General features: G+C 34.1%; 1 protein-coding gene across 5 annotated transcripts in view; it reads right to left on the reverse strand.

Annotated features, from left to right (window-relative positions):
- The window catches only part of ZFAND6 (zinc finger AN1-type containing 6), a 57,252-nt gene that overhangs the window by 26,849 nt on the left and 13,934 nt on the right, over positions 1–16,469 (reverse strand). For 2 of the 5 annotated variants that reach the window (XM_074354368.1, XM_074354366.1), the window contains exon 2: positions 1,339–1,499. The exons of the other annotated variants lie outside the window; for them this stretch is intronic. The gene's annotated coding sequence lies outside the window, so the exon portion shown is untranslated. The remainder of the gene's footprint in view (positions 1–1,338; positions 1,500–16,469) is intronic. 5 annotated transcript variants of the gene reach the window in all.

Raw genomic sequence — 16,469 nt, forward strand, 5'->3', positions numbered from 1 at the left:
AAGATTTCTTGGAGGGTGGGTATAGCTCAGTGGTGGAGTCCCTGCTTAGCATGCAGGAGGGTCCTGGGTTTGATCCCCAGTACCTCCATTACAAAAAACAGAAAGAAAAAAAGATTTCTTTAGAGCTATCAAAAAATTAGAAACTAGGTAATCCTGGAATTCACACAGTGCTGTATATTTACTGACCAATCCAGAAAGGAAAAAAGTTGGCCGGACTGAAATCTCATTTTTTTTTTAATGACTTTGCAAAGCAACTACATGTATCTCTTCATTTCTGCCATGTACCCTTTAACTACTTTCATAAGAATACTCATATTCAGTGTATATTCTTCATATGCTTTCTAAATGTCTTCCCATTCACTGATTCTAAAGTCAGTCAGTTTTTATTTTCCTTCAGCCAACACACGTGATATGAAAGTAAATTCATCTCAGTGCAAATAATATTCCTTCGACTCCATGCCTCAAAAATAAATAATAAGATTTTATAAATTTTATCTACATGCTCATCATATTGCTCACGGCAATGTCTTATACTTTAATTACCTCATCTTTACAAATCAGGCTTTCCTCTAAGGGGGAAAAACATTCAATTAAGAGTCTTATTCCTAAATCCATGAAGGAGGGAAAACAAAAACAAAATTAAAAAACAGAGGAAAGTAGGGGAAAAACAAAATCAGACTCCTCCATCCCAAATTGATTCTTTTTTTCCCCCGAATTGATTCTCAAGGTGATAGCTTTTAGTAAGAGAAAAAGAGGAATATTTTGTTCAGGTATTTATATTATATCAAAGCACTTTAAAAACATAGTTGGCAAGTGTAAAAGACTTTCAAATGCATTTAGGGAACAAGAGTTCCTTTATTTTGAAGTATATGCTCTCTCTGATTAAACAGAGCTACTGTAAAAATTACTAATTATAATTTAAATTATTAAATTATCTCCAGGAGAAATTTTTTATATTAACATCTAACATCATATTCTCAAAATACATTTTTATGATTGTTTGGTCAAATCATGTTTAAAAGGCTGAAATCAACTGCAAAATAAACAGCAATCAATAATTATAACTTTTTGTTTCACAGTAATAGAATAATGATGAAAAATGCATGGTACTAATCATATTTAGTTATTAAGTGTTATTCTCAAAAGTACTCTATCAATAAACATCTACTATCCTCTCCACTCTCAATATCCTACCCACCAGAAAAAAAAAAAAAAAAAAAAGTCAGACCCTAAAAAAATACCTCATCATGCTGACTTAAGTGTATCTTCAAGCACTTAAGATTTAACGTTTTAGGTATTATGCCGAATTACATAGGTCCCAGGCTTAAGTCTACTCACACAGTTGAGGTTGATGAGCAAACAGCTGTCCTGTATCTTGAGACAGACATTAGCTTCCTGCCTTCCCTATCCTCATAAGCAGCTACTTAAAGTTTGAGTTTTATGCAAGAAAACATTTTAAAGCCTTCAGTGTTTTACTGCAGCAGACTTCAGATTCATTCCTGTAACACATTTAACACGAAACAGAGTTGAGACAGTTAAAATTGACTATCGACATTTTAATTGTCTAAAATTTTAAGGAGTGCTTTCACTATTACAGCTACATAAAAAGGGTTATATAAAATTAAGAAGAGTATTTCAACTGGTATCTGACACCAATGTATAATATAGTATATAACACACAGATTTTTCTTCACCTGACCAAAGGCTAGGTAAGAAAAAAAATTATTTTTATAATCATTTGTACCCAAAGTAGGCAAAACTATGTATTTTTCTAAAAATTTAGCTAATTTCTTTAGCATAAACCAATTAAAGAACAACTTTTATGAAGAGATAGTCAGGGAGGTACCCTCAGTGTCCCAAGAATATCCCTTGGGACCCTCCTGATTGGGGAGAAAGATTCTTGGTCTCATTGAGACGGAAAGAGGAGTCAATTTTCTAACATTTACAATGAAGGTTTATAGCACATTTCCCCATGGATTCAAATTTCTACAGTATCATTATTACTACAGGTTAATCAAGTGTTACCTTGTCTAGAAAATAAAACTGCATTCAATCAAAATGTTCTAAAATACCTAGGTAAATAATTTTCCCTTACATGTATATTATTAACCTCAATTTTTATAAGTAAGTTTTAGGAAAAGTTTTAGGATTTCACAGAATAAATTTACTATCTATATTAACAACATCATTTAAAAACACCATAAGAAACAACATCCAAACACTCAAAATTCACTGGCCAATCCCCCCACACAAACACACACACACTGTCTAATTTTTAAAGTATTATTTAAAGCTGAAAAATTGATAGCATTATTTATTATGCAATAAAGGAAGACTAAAGGTTTTATGGTTCATTCAAAATAACTCAAATGTTTCTTTATAATCTACTTCTACTGTATAAATAACAAGAAATAATTCAAAACTATATGAGTTCTAACTTGATAGAATATTCATACAAGTTTTAAAATATTTGTTCAAGAGTCTAACTGTGCTTCAGTAGAACTTACTAAAACTTTGATTTTCACCACAGGTTTAAATGAGCTCACAGTAAAATACAACAGCTAAAAAATAAATCGTACCAATCTTGGGCTGTAAAACAGAAGCATGCTTTCTATATTGACAATAATTAATATTTAATTAGTGATTATGGACAGACACCATTTCCAGAATTTTACATGCACACTTAATCCTCATTCCACCCTAAAAGGCAGGTGTAATTATTACCAAATCTTTTCAGATTATGGAACTGAAGTTTAGAGGTATTAAGAACTTGCTGAAAATCAGAGAGCTGATAAATGGAAGACCTAGGACTTCAATCCAGATTTATTTGTCTCCAAAGCCTGGTGCTCTCAAGCATCAAGCCAGATTATAGGCAGCAGCAACCCACTGTACTGATCAAACCACATCTAGAATTGGTATCTGGATTTGGTACTCTGTTAAGTATGATACTGATAAATGAGTGTTATCAGGAAATCAACAGAATGGTTATAAATTAGGACAGCTATCTCTCACAAGAAACACTGGTTAGAAATGGGAGTTATGTAACCAAGAGAAAATGGGAATTCATTTCGAAGGGCTGTTAAAGAGAAAAAAAGAGTAGGCTTATCTCACATGACACAAAAGTACAGAATTTGAAACAGTGTGTCAGAAGACAAATTTCAGTTCAACACAAAATCCTCCCTAAAGCTAAGGAACTCAACAGTTAGAACAGACTCCCTCCTATATTACTGAGTTTGTGCAACTAAACATTTGAACTTCAAGTACTATACCAGAGACTTTGGCAAAATCACCAAAGAATGTTAAAATTCTTTGTGGATGAAAGGTTGATAAGGAAGAGCATATACTGAGTCTCAGAGTGTCTCCCCACAAATTACTTACTGGAAAAGGAAAAATAATAGCTTTTAAGTGGAAGAACGTGGCAGATATTATATCAATCAGAAGATCAAAGTTGGTATCCCGGATAATGGGACAAATGGATATGTGCCTCCTAATGTGATGCCCTGAGAAGCACACAGCACTAATGTAGCCTTTCTGCCAAAACTACTGCATTTCCTAAATTTAATCACAAGGACACATCAGACAAACCCAAATTGAGGGAGATTCTAAAAATAAATGGTCTGTCACTCTTCAGAAGTGTCAGTGTCATAAAACACAAAGAAATGCTAAGGAAATGGTTCTGATTAAAAGAAAGTAGAGACATGGCAACTAAACACAAAATAAATTACTAGGCACCGTATTCATTGAAGTTATTTAGCATTCAGCTGAAAACTGTTTCCACTTCATCAACAATGTGTCCTGTAATAGCTTCTTATTTACTGGTCTTAATCTGCTGGATGAAGTCCAACTACCTCCAACACTAGCCTCAATATATGCCAGGAAGTTAAAGTCCCAACCACCTGGCTTTAAGTCACACAGAACCAAAGACCAACAAGAGTATGATTCAAAATTTCAAGAGATAAGCAAGTTTAAAAAGTCTGTTTTCCTTATAGGCAGACATGAGGAATAGTTGTCTTTGATATAAATCACAGCAGTATTTTATTATAAACCATAGCAATATTTTTTAAAATTTGTCTGCTAAAACAAAGGAAATAAAAGCAAAAATTAAGAAATGGGACCTAATTAAACTTAAAAGCTTTTTCACAGCAAAGGAAACCATTGACAAAAAGAAAAGACAACCTACAGAATGGTAGAAAATATTTGCAAATGATGTAACTGACAGGTGGTTAATATCCAACATATATAAATAGCTCATATTAACTCAACATCAAAAAAAACAAACAACCCAATTAAAAAATGGGCAGGAGAACTGAGGAAATGCAGATGGCCATTAGGCACATGAAAAGATGCCCAACATTGCTAATCATCGGGGAAATGCAAATCAAAATCATGAGATAACACCTCATACCTGTCAGAATGGCTATCACCAAAAAGAATATAAATAACAAATTTTGGTGAGGATGTGGAGAAAAGGGAACCCTCCTGCGCTGTTGATGGGAATATAAATTGGTGCAGCCACTGTGGAAAAATGTGGTTTCCCAAAAAAACTAAAAACAGAACTACCATACGACCCAGCAATTTCACTCTTGGGTATATACCCAAAAGAAAAAAAAAAAAACAAACAACACTAATTCAAAAAGATACATGCACCCCAATGTTCATAGCAGCATTATTTACAATTGCCAAGATACGGAAGCAACCTAAGTGTCCATCAACAAATGAATGGATAAAGAAGCTGTGGTCTATATAAACAATGGAACACACTACTCAGCCATAAAAAGAATGGAATTTTGCCATTTGCAGCAATATGAATGGACTTGGAAGGCATTATGCTGAGTGAAATAAGTCAAAGAAAAGACAAATACTGTATGATATCACTTATATATGGAATCTAAAAAATACAACAAACCAGTGAATATAACAAAAAAGAAGCCAACTCACAGAGAGAACAAACTAGTGGTTAGCAATGCGAGAGGGAACATAGGGAATATAAGCAAATGTTTTGTAACTATAAATGGAATATAACCTTTAAAAATGTGACTCAGTATACTGTACACCTGTAATTTATATAACATGATGAGTCTATACATCAATAAAAGTAATAAAAATTTAAATATATAAATTAGACCAAAAAAAAAGTCTTTTGAGTTTTCCTGAATTGATCACTAAACATGGATTTCCCTATATAACCTTTATATCAGTTTTTTCAAATACATGGATTAACAGCATCAGAAAACTGCAAAATCCTAGGCCCTACCCCATACCTAATGAATCTACTTCTGGAGGCTGAGCCCAAGGATTAGCACTCCCTAACAAGTTCCCAAGGGATTCTTAGATTCAAGTTTGAGAACCACTACTTTAGATATATACTGGGAAATATTTTAGCACAGAATACAGTAAGTACATATTTACAGCTGAAAAGAAAATGGTTTCAAATTACTGGAAAGGTGATAACTTTAGAAAAACTTAGATCAACTAAAATTAGGGGAAAAATGCACCTCAAAAGAAACCTATCAAAAAACATAAATAAAACATAAAAAGCAAAATAGTCTTCCACTATAAACTTTGGTGAACCCTTATATACAATTTTAGCAAACATTCTTTGTTGTCTAGATATAAGAAAATGTCGTCAGTACTAACTACAGTAGTTGGTAGGGAACCAGAGGGTTTACCTTTTCACCATTTAGTAATCATGATAACTAAAATAAGAGTATTAATATGTAGAGATTTGCTCCTCAGCTTTGGGGCAAAAAAAAAAAAAAAAAAAAAAAAAACCAACAAAACCATGAGTAAAATTTTAGGGAGGTGGAGATTAAACCACAGAGGAAGAATTTATAAAGATACTGTCCTGAACTAATACAATACAGTACACTACTCCTGGGTAATGATGATCTATTTTATATACTTTGCTTTGAATTTCTGGAGAGACATTGTGATATAACAGAAAAAGAGCACATGGACTTTCAATTTCAAGATTACAGAGTAAAAAAGTTTTTCTCCAAACTCATGCAGTTACAAGAAGAACAAGAAACAGGAACACAAACACTATCTTCAATAAAACATGGGAAACTGTAACCCATGGTAAGTGAGTGAAAGGATGGCAAATGACTTAGGATGAATAGCCAAATCTAAGGGAAAGAGATTGATACTGTATGATCCACTTGAACTACAGAAACTATAGTTTCTATAGAAACTGAGAAGTTGTTAGAAAAATAAAAATTTGCATAAAGAAAATTCAGACCTCTCCTCTACTCACCAATCCACCTCCTACATAAAAGAGCTCAAACAGCAAACAGAAAAGAAGTTTCTCAGGCAAAATTGCATAGAAATGGGAGGACTGGAACCACTATTTTTTAAGTATCTCTTGTAGCAAGCACTGTATCAGGTACTTTATATACCTTCCCAAAATAATCATAACTTTAAAACTATCGTTAAGATTAAGGAGTTACAATTTTCACCATATCAAAGTTTGTATATAACATATACTTCTCAAAATCTTGTAGATACACATTTAGCTTGTTTAATTTATAGAAAATGCCTGCCATACAATCTAAATAAATGGCAAAGCCAGTCTTCATTGACCTCACTCCAGTTTGGTACCACAGGTATATACCAAGTGGTCGGTCATGTAAGGCCAAACAAAGCTGTATAATTAACGCCCTTTCAGACTTGTGACATAAAGTGGAAAAATTGTGGCAGCTAGAGAAAACAGGTAAATATTTTAGAGAAAAAAATCCCTGCCATCATGTTTTCTGCCTCAAATCATTTCCAGAGGGTGAGGACCAATTCAGATGAGAATACTGCCAATGCTACGCTCCTATACTGACAGAAGAGCAAAAGCAAGCCCTTCTTCACCAAGATGGCTATTTCTCATAAAGACGTGAGCATTTTACAAGCTTTCCCCTAGCTTGCTTTTTTTTTTTTAATAAAAAATGTAACATATGCAACAGGTATACAAATGTTTGACTTCACAGAACAAAGTTACAATACACTTATTCTGCCTTATGTGTGGGGAAAAAAGGACACAAGTGAGCTTATCTACAAAACAGAAACAGACTGACAGACGTAGAGAACAAACTTACAGTTATCAGAAAGTAAAGGGGGTGGGAAGGGATAAATGGGAAATTTGAAAATTGCACCTCTTAGAGAGTGATGGAAATGTTAGCTATCTTGATTGTGGTAGTGGTTTCATTGGTGTATATACATCTATCAAAATTCAACAAATTATAAATTTGAAATATGCATAGTTTACTGTACAGGAACCATACCACAATAAAGGTGTTAAATACACACACACACACACACACACACTATGCCTATACTATTCCAAAGTGCTCACATTTTGCAGAGAATGAGAACTTCTTTGGTTAATATGGTTTCTTTTCCTGCTTTTCCTTAAGTTCTAAAACCAATTAACTATGCAATACAGGTTTCCATCAAAGAGAGAGAATGCCCATTCAGAATACACATTCTGATTAGGCAAATGTAAATTATGAAACAATTACACCTCCTGGGATTATGATCATTTAAAAGTGCTCAGCTGTGGCTAACACCTTATAGAAACTCTGGGGTACAATTATCTTGCTACCTACATTCTAGGTACTTTGAACATTACTTAATACCTTTTCATTCTATTCTGTTTAAGAAGCTAGGTCTAACAAATGACAGGTAATACAAACAACATTTTACCTGCAGTACAAAATAATTCTACCTCTTTTTATCAATCACACTCAGTTTCCTTTCCCTCTGCTAAAATAACTGATCGTCATTTAGACTCATTTAGCATGCCAAGATTTCTGGTCAGTATGAAATATATTTGTCTTTCTACCGTTATTCATATATAATTTTTTGTTGTGTCCTAAGATGTACCATAAATGTGAACTCAGATGGCCACAATCAGCAGGTCGGGATACCGTTCTCTCTTTACTAATAAACACCCTCAATTTATGTATCACTGTCATTTTAAAAGTTAAGGTATTGAAAATATACAATAGCTTCTATCCCCAAATGTCAACGGAATAATCACTGCAATTGATTTGGTCTTAACCTAAGAAATAGGCTTTCTGCATTATCAGACAGTAAAATTTTAAATTCTAGAATTTTATCATCTGTTAATAATCATGGTCACAGTGAGGTGTTAAAGATACATATATATTAAAAATTGGGAGCTGTTTCTATCAGAGACAATCAAACCAAGGATACTGATGACAAATCAGTAAAGCTCTGCGCTATTTTTCTAAAATATTTCACTCCTGATTTTCATGGGAAGACAGCATTATAAAAGATAACATTAAAAATTTTATCTACATGGAATTCATTCTGTAAAAGGAACTGGTAACCCATTTCCTTCAAAGGGATAATTATTCTGAGAAAACTATCAACACTGATGGCTAGGAGTTTAATCATATACAAAGCAGCAGATTCTTGTGATGCTCTCCCTTATCATGTATACTCTCTAGTTTCATGTGCATTCCCCCTGCTCCATTTTCTCTGATTAAAAAAAAAAAATCTAATGAATAGTTACTGACATTTTACTGACTAAAAAACAGTATAACACTAATGAAATCTTACTTTGGGATTATTTCCTTTGATGATTTCTCTTTCTATTTGTCAAATGAGGGTCACACATATTCTATCTAACAAGAGAAAATATTTTATTGAAAAAACATGTACTTTTGGAGAGGGTACAGAAAAGGGGCAGTAAATATCAGGCTACCTCAAATTTCTGTACTGATTCCAAGTATATGACTCTGTATTTTATGGATGCCAAAAAGTTGGTATTTCCGAAATATTTCAAAAGTTTAGAAGGCCAACTAAAAAATACTTGAAAACTGGGATGTCCAAGGATGTATATGGCTCCTGGACCTATATCTCAATGTCCCATCACCTGTTATCTGTCTTTTTATGTACAAAGCTCAAGTTTCAAAGCTCTAACTAGCAGCTCTGAGCAAATGTCTTCCAAGTATGACTCTAGCCAAAACCTTTCTCTTTTTGCTAACTGACTGCTTGATTCACTTAGATGTCTCATCTACTCTGCCAGTAAAAAGATCATGGGGCAGGACAAACTAAGAGAAATTAGCAGCTCAATCGTAGTAGTAGAACAAGATAAGAACAGAACTGAGAGTTCGTGATAAATTCTCTACTTGCACTGCCCCCTCCAATCTCAATAATATCCCTTACAGGTGGGAACTATAAACAACTTCATTTCAGAGATGAGGAAACTGAGGCTTAGTGATTATGGAACTTGCTCAGGTCAAATAGCTAGTAAGTCATAAAGCCAGGATTTGAATTCTGAGGGTCTGATTCCAAAGCCCCAGCACCTGTACATGCTAAAACCCCAAGAAGAGATGAGATACAGATTCTGACAGGGAAGGTGCAGTCACTGGTCAATTCAAGAGGCATTTCCAGAGCACCACGTATGCGCTAGATACTGGGGAGAGAAAAAAAGATCTGGATTTAAATCCCTGCTTTACCACTTAATAGCTATGTAACCTGAGTAGGTCTCCAGCTTAACTCTCACATGATTCAGGAAAAAATAACATGCCTATATTTATACACATACACATGGAGACAGACAGAGAATATGAGAAAGCAAATGGGACAAGCACAATTGAGAATCTAGCAAAAGGGAATGGGAGGTCTTTGTACTGTTCATGCAACTTCTATATAAGTTTGCAATTAAATCAAATTAAAAAGTTACAAAAACTTTCACAGCAGTATCAAAACATAAAACTCTTGTGATTTTCTCTGGTAGTATTCAGCAGCTTAGGTTTAGAAGCAGAGTGTATAATTGGTAGAACTGGTCCAAGACTAGAAACTAAGAATACTGGGAAGAAAAGCCATTGAAGAGGGAACTGAAACCAGAGGAAAAGAAGAAACAAGATGTGTTGAGAGTGAAGGTCTTGATAAAGCTTAATACTAAATCTGTTGGGAAAAGGAGAATGAGAACTGGAATGACAGAGGCTATAGCCAGAAAAATAGCAGATTAGCATTCAATATTAGTGTAATTAGTTATTCAAGAAATGCAAATTAACCCCACAATGAGATATGCCACTCCACATCTCCTGACCATACCAAGTGTTGGTGAGGATAAAGAGAAAAACTCATGCATGGGAATATAAAAGACTACAGGAATGTATGAAACATTTTCCAGTCTTTTCAACAAATGGTGCCAGGAAAATAGGATATCCACATGCAAAAGAATGAAGCTGAACCCTTACCTTATACTACATGCAAAAATTAACTGAAAATAGGTCAAAGACCTAAACATAAGAGCTAAAACTATAAAACTCCTAGGAGAAAACATATGGCAAAAGATATAAACACTCAATTTGACAATGATTTCTTGGATATGACACCAAAAGCACAAGGAACAAAAGAAACATAATTTGGACATAATCAAAATTTAAAAATTTTGTCCATTAAAGGGCACTATTAACAGAGTAAAAAGACAACCCACAGAATGGAGAAAATACATGCAAATGATTTCTCTGGCAGGTGGTTAATATCCAAAATGTATAAAGAACTCCTACAACTCAACAACAAAAAACTCCACAAACAATCTAATCCAAAAATGAGCAAAGGACTCATACAGACATATCCCCAAAGAAGGTACACCTGTGCATGGCCAATAAGCACATGAAAAGATGCTCAAGATCACTAATCATTAGGAAATACAAATCAAAACCACAATGAGATACCACTTCATACCATTAAGATGGCTATTCTCAAAAAGTCAGTACGTTTTGGTGAGGATGTGGAATAACTGGAACCCTTGCGCATTGGTGATGGGAATATAAAATGGTGCAGCCTCCATAGAAGATAGTTTGGCAGTTCATCAAAAAGTTAAATATAGAATTATCATATGATCTGGCAATTCCACTTCTGGGTATATACCAAAAAGATCTGAAAGCAAGAACTAGAACAGATATTTATATACCGATGTTTTAGTAGCAAAACTCACAATAGCCAAAAGGTAGAAACAACCCAAATGTCTGTGGATGGATGAATGGACAAAGGACAAACAAAATGTGATATATATGTGAGAAACACACACACACGCGCGCGCGCGCGCGCGCGCGCACAGTGGAATATTATTTAGCCTTGAAAAGGAGTGAAATTCTCATGCATGCTACAAGATGAATGAACCCGGAAGACATGCTAACTGAAATAAACCAGACACAAAAGGATACTGTATGAGTCCATTTAAATACAGGGGGAAAAAAAGGAAGGGGACCAAGCTAATGACAGATGTTGTAACTTGGATATACCTCAAAAACATCCTAGGTTAAAGTAGTGAAACTCAAAAGACCACATATTCTATGATTCGATTTATACGAAATGTTGAGAGCAAATTTACAGACAGAGAGTAGACTATTGGTTGGTAACCCAGGACTGGGGTTGGAAATAAGACCATTTAAAAACAGGCTCAAGGGACCTTTTTGGAGTGATATAAATGTTCTAAAACTGGAGTGTGGTAGTAATTAAACAACTCTATAAATTTATTTTAAATTATTGAACACTTACTAAATGGATGAATTTTATGGTGTGTAAATTATACCTCAATAAAGAAAAACATTTTACTTACCAAACTGGCCATCACTAAAAAATGAACATACCTGCTGGTTTATCACGTAGATAAACTAGCCTTTATATGCCTTCTTGGTGAGAATAACTTTTCTCTAGAACAAGTTAAAAATGCACATACACTTTGATCCAAAATCCCACTTCTATGAATTTATCCTAAGGACATAATCATGGCGGCACTGTTTCTAACAGTAAAAAAAAAAAATCAGTCCCAAAGTAAAAAGGATAGAAGGTTGGTTAAACAAAGTCTGGTGCTTCACACAACAGAACACTATGGAGTCACTAACAATGATGTCATCACTTACAAGATTTATATAAGCATCTTTAGTGGGAGGGGCTGTTTCCTTTAATGCTGTATCTTTAGCAACTGGCACATCTGCCTAACACATAGCAGGCATTCATATATTTTGAGTGAATAAAGAATAATTACACAGAAAGATTTCATAATAAACCCTAAAATCACACACACACATACCATCTGGGTTTTTACAACAGTATTTACATATGACTTCTCATTCAAAAAAATTAGGAACATACATGTGTAGAGGATATCCATTTTCACCTCTAGGTAGCTAGATTATGAGTGATTTTTTTGGCCTATCCATTTCCTAAATTTCTAGTAATTACCATGTATTATACTTTAATACTCAGAAAAAAATTTTGGGGTGGGACTGTTTCAAGCAATGATAAGGTCTTAGGCTTGATCTTTGGAACAGACTGCTAAAGCTCTGTGGAGACAGAAGTCAAGGGAGTTATAAAAAATTTGTTAGAAATTTATTTATTCAATAAATACAAATTAAGCACTTAAATGTTCCAGCCACTGTTCTAGGCTCTGAGGATAAAGGAATACATTAAAAAAACCAAAATCTCTGCATTCATAGAAGTGGTAACTCATTTGGATGGCTAAACGGGATAAAAAAAGAATATAAACCAGGTGCCAAAATCCTCAATAAACAAAAGGATAATGTAGAGAAGATAATGGACTGGAGAAGTAGCCATGATAGAAGGATCACAGGCTTTTCACCTCGAAGAGCAATGGGACAAAGGGAGCTAGAAAACACAGCCCTCACTCCCCTCCTAGAGTATGGAGGAATCAACAGCCACCACTTGAGAAGACCACAGGAAAGTGGCAGCCTTTGGGAAAGCTTCAGTTAGGGCAGGTAACAAAGGAATATTCTGTGAAGAGTTAAGTATCTGAAACAACTAACATGTCTTTCAGTAGGGAAATGGATTAATACACTGTAGTTTATCCACACAATGGAGTATTATTCAGTGTTAAAAAGAAATAAGACATCAAGTCATGAAAAGACATGAAGGAAACGTAAACGTGTATTACTAAAAGAAAACAGCCAACATGAAGATGCTACATACTGTGTGATTCCAACTATGTAACATTCTAAAAAAGCAAAACTATAAAGACAGTGAGGAGGTCAGTGATTATCACGGATGGAGGAGAAGGAAAGGATAAACAGGAGGACTATAAAGGATTTTTAGGGCAGTGAAATACTCTGTATGATACTATAATGATGCATACATCTCCTTATACATTTGCCCAAATCTATAGAATATAAAATACCAAAAGTGAACCCCAATGTAAACTATGGATTTTGGGTGATAATGATGTGTCAATGTAGGTTCATCAATTTTAAAAAATATACCACTCTAGTGAGGGGTACTGATAATGGGGAAGACTATGCATGTACAGGGACACAAATGGCACACAGGTACTCTGTGCCTTCCTCTTAATTTTGCTGTGAACTTAAAACTGCTCTAAAAAACATTAAGACTTAAAAAAAAATGCGTCTGATACAGTGTTTAGTACATGAGTTATAATTATTAAATTAATCCTCTTAACACTGTTGTCACCATTTCTCTGCATAGAAGACTTTGATAGTTCACCACTACTCATAGACACTTTATTTTCACATCCAGAGTATATCCTCCATGCCTCTTAACCACCTGAAGAATCCTAAGAAAATTTGGAGCTTACTGGAGAAGTGGAAAATTACATGGCACCTGCTGAACCAAGAAAACTTGGGTGGGAACACCCAAGGTCCCACTCTTTACCATTCTTTACACTTTACCAGTTTAGGGTTCTCCCTTTTCAGGTGACTAAAATAAAGCTTTTGACCTATATCCAAAATAAAAATGAAAAAATTTTAACAAGAAGGCGGCAGCAGCTCTATGTGGCCCAGGCAGTCTCAAACATATGTAACCTTCAAGGGATGTCTCAGATTTTACTTTTGCTAATTTCCTGATTATCCTAGCTTACAGTGATCTTTCTCCCTGCTGAGCTTTTACAGCCATCATTTTTAACAAACCAGTTTGGCACTCAGTATTATACAATACTGACTTGTAGAACAGGAAATATTCATATGCCCCAACTTCGTCCTTCAGGAAAGGACCAGTCTTTCAGCACTTTACAGATTCACCTGATTAACCTCTACACACACAGCTAAGAATTTGCTTATTGAAACACTTATTTTAGGCAATTAATGAGACCTTTTCAGTGTAGGTTTTCATTTTAAATACTCTGCCAAGAATTATTTTTCCTACTAAGAGTGAACATATTTTATAAAGTTCTATAGATATTAAGATTTGGTTCTCACTGAGAAGAAGCACATTATATATTTTAAGCAATAATCTAAAATTTTAATTTATCATTCTATTTATCAAAGCTAAGTAATAACATTATTTTCAATTTTATGTTTTATTATTATTATACAAATATATTATTATAACATTTAAAGTCTACTAAAAGAGCTGTTGACATTTTTATTATTTAAAAAAAAGGCAAGAGATTACTCTGGATAGTAAATATGCCAAATTAAAACCTGAGAGTAGCAATGGCATTTTCTAACTGTAAAATACTTCAATGGTAAAAACAAAAACTTCTGCTTTTATAATGGGCAACCATGGTTTTTATTAAAAGTTTATAGTTACATTAACTTCTAATCATAGTTAAGAATTTAAACCCTTCAAAGATACCAATATTTACCTATATTTTCAAAAGCTCTATCCATTTGGTGTTTTTCTTTTAACATCAAGTTTCTTTCACAGCTCTAGATAAAAAGGGTTTTGGGGGGAGGTTTGTCCAATGGAAGTCTTTTGCCTTAAAATATGTTGGAGGGAAACAGTGGAGAGAGATAGAGGAAAGAAACAAGATATTCGAAATGAAAATGATTCCAATTCAACCACCTCTCAGTTTACCTCAGTTTTCTTTCTAGATATGATTAGCTGCAGTATTTAACTTTTTTGATGATTTGATGTGAAAAAATATATGTAGCCTATTTCTCTACCTATAAGTTATTCACAGGTAGATGCTTTATACACCTGGATGCAAAAATTAAGGTCCTGGCTAATAGATATTTAAGTAGGTCATTAGCATTTCAAATAGCTCAGATAAAGTGCTTTCACACTTTCCCTAATCTTTCTCTTACAGAGCCTGGTCTCAAAGCTTTTATTAAACACGAGGAATTCCACAGCTTTGAAATTCAAAACTAACCACATATGAAAAACTACCTTTATTTTCAATGTCTCATTCTTTTATCTTACATGCCAGGGATGCCAAAATGTCTTTTTTTTTTTTTTAGAATGTTTCAAAAAATTGTCAGAAATGCTTCTTTGAAAATATATGTTTTCCTTAAAGCACTTTTAAGGCTTAGGCAACAAGTTCTGAGCATGTCCTAGAAGGAGAAACTGCAAATAGCTGGTTAGAGGGTGAAATGGAGGGGGAGAGTGAGGGGGGATGGCGAAGTAAGCCAGGGTTAGCTTAGGAAGGTACACGGCTCAGTGGTTAAAAGAAAGGACTTTGATCTGACAAACTTCAGTTTAAAGTATGCCAACCACTTACCAGCTAAGGCGACTCTGGACAAATAAGTAAGCATTTCTAAATCATCTCACTTGTTAAATGAAAGTAACAACACTTCTCCTTAAGGTTGTTTGGCGATTACCTCAGAGAATGCTTAGCACAGAATTAGATGGTATTATTATTCACCCTAGGCAGTTAAGAAAGTTCAAAGGGCAATAAGGAATCACTAAAGAATTTTAAGCAGAGAGACAGACGTGACTGTATAGTGAAGAACGTATTACATACAGAGCCAAAACTGGGAGTGAAGATCAGTCAGGATGCTGTTTTAGTAATCTAAATGTGAAACCACAGCATGACCTATGTTAAGACAGTGAAGAAAAAAAAATGGATGGATTCTAGAGTTCCTACGGATTTAAAATTGATAGGAAGTTGTGGCTAATTGGGAATGACACCTGAGTTCTGGCTTGGATGGTAGCACACCACCCATTTACTGTGACAGGAGGGAAAAAAAGAGTTTGAGGGATACTGTTGGGGAGGACAAAGTAAGCAGTTAAGTTTAGCTTTCTTGAGTTTAATATAGGTATGGAAGAAACACTCATGAGCTGAGTAAATAGGGGTCTTAAATACAAACAAAAAATTGGGATTTAAGATACGAATCTCGGTCATTCTGCTGCAACATGGATGGACCCAGAGATTGTCATACTACATGAAGTAAGCCAGAAACAGAAAGAAAAATATTATATAATACCATTTATATGTGGAATCTAAAAAAAAAAAAGAACAAAAATGAACTTATTTACAAAACAGAGACAGACACACAGAATACAAACTTATGGTTGAGGAGAGGCTCAGAGGGATAAATTGGGAGTTTGGGATTTGTAGGTACTAAATATTATATATAAAACAGATAAACAAGGTGCTATTGTACAGCCCAGGAAACTATATTTAATACTTTGTAATGGCCTATAATGAAAAAGAATATGAAAAGAAATATATGTATATAAATGAATCATTATACTGAACACTAGAAATTAACATAACATTGTAAATTGACTATACTTCAATTAAAAAAAAA

This window comes from Camelus bactrianus, chromosome 27, assembly GCF_048773025.1.
Source record: "Camelus bactrianus isolate YW-2024 breed Bactrian camel chromosome 27, ASM4877302v1, whole genome shotgun sequence".
NCBI classification, from domain to species: Eukaryota; Metazoa; Chordata; class Mammalia; order Artiodactyla; family Camelidae; genus Camelus; species Camelus bactrianus.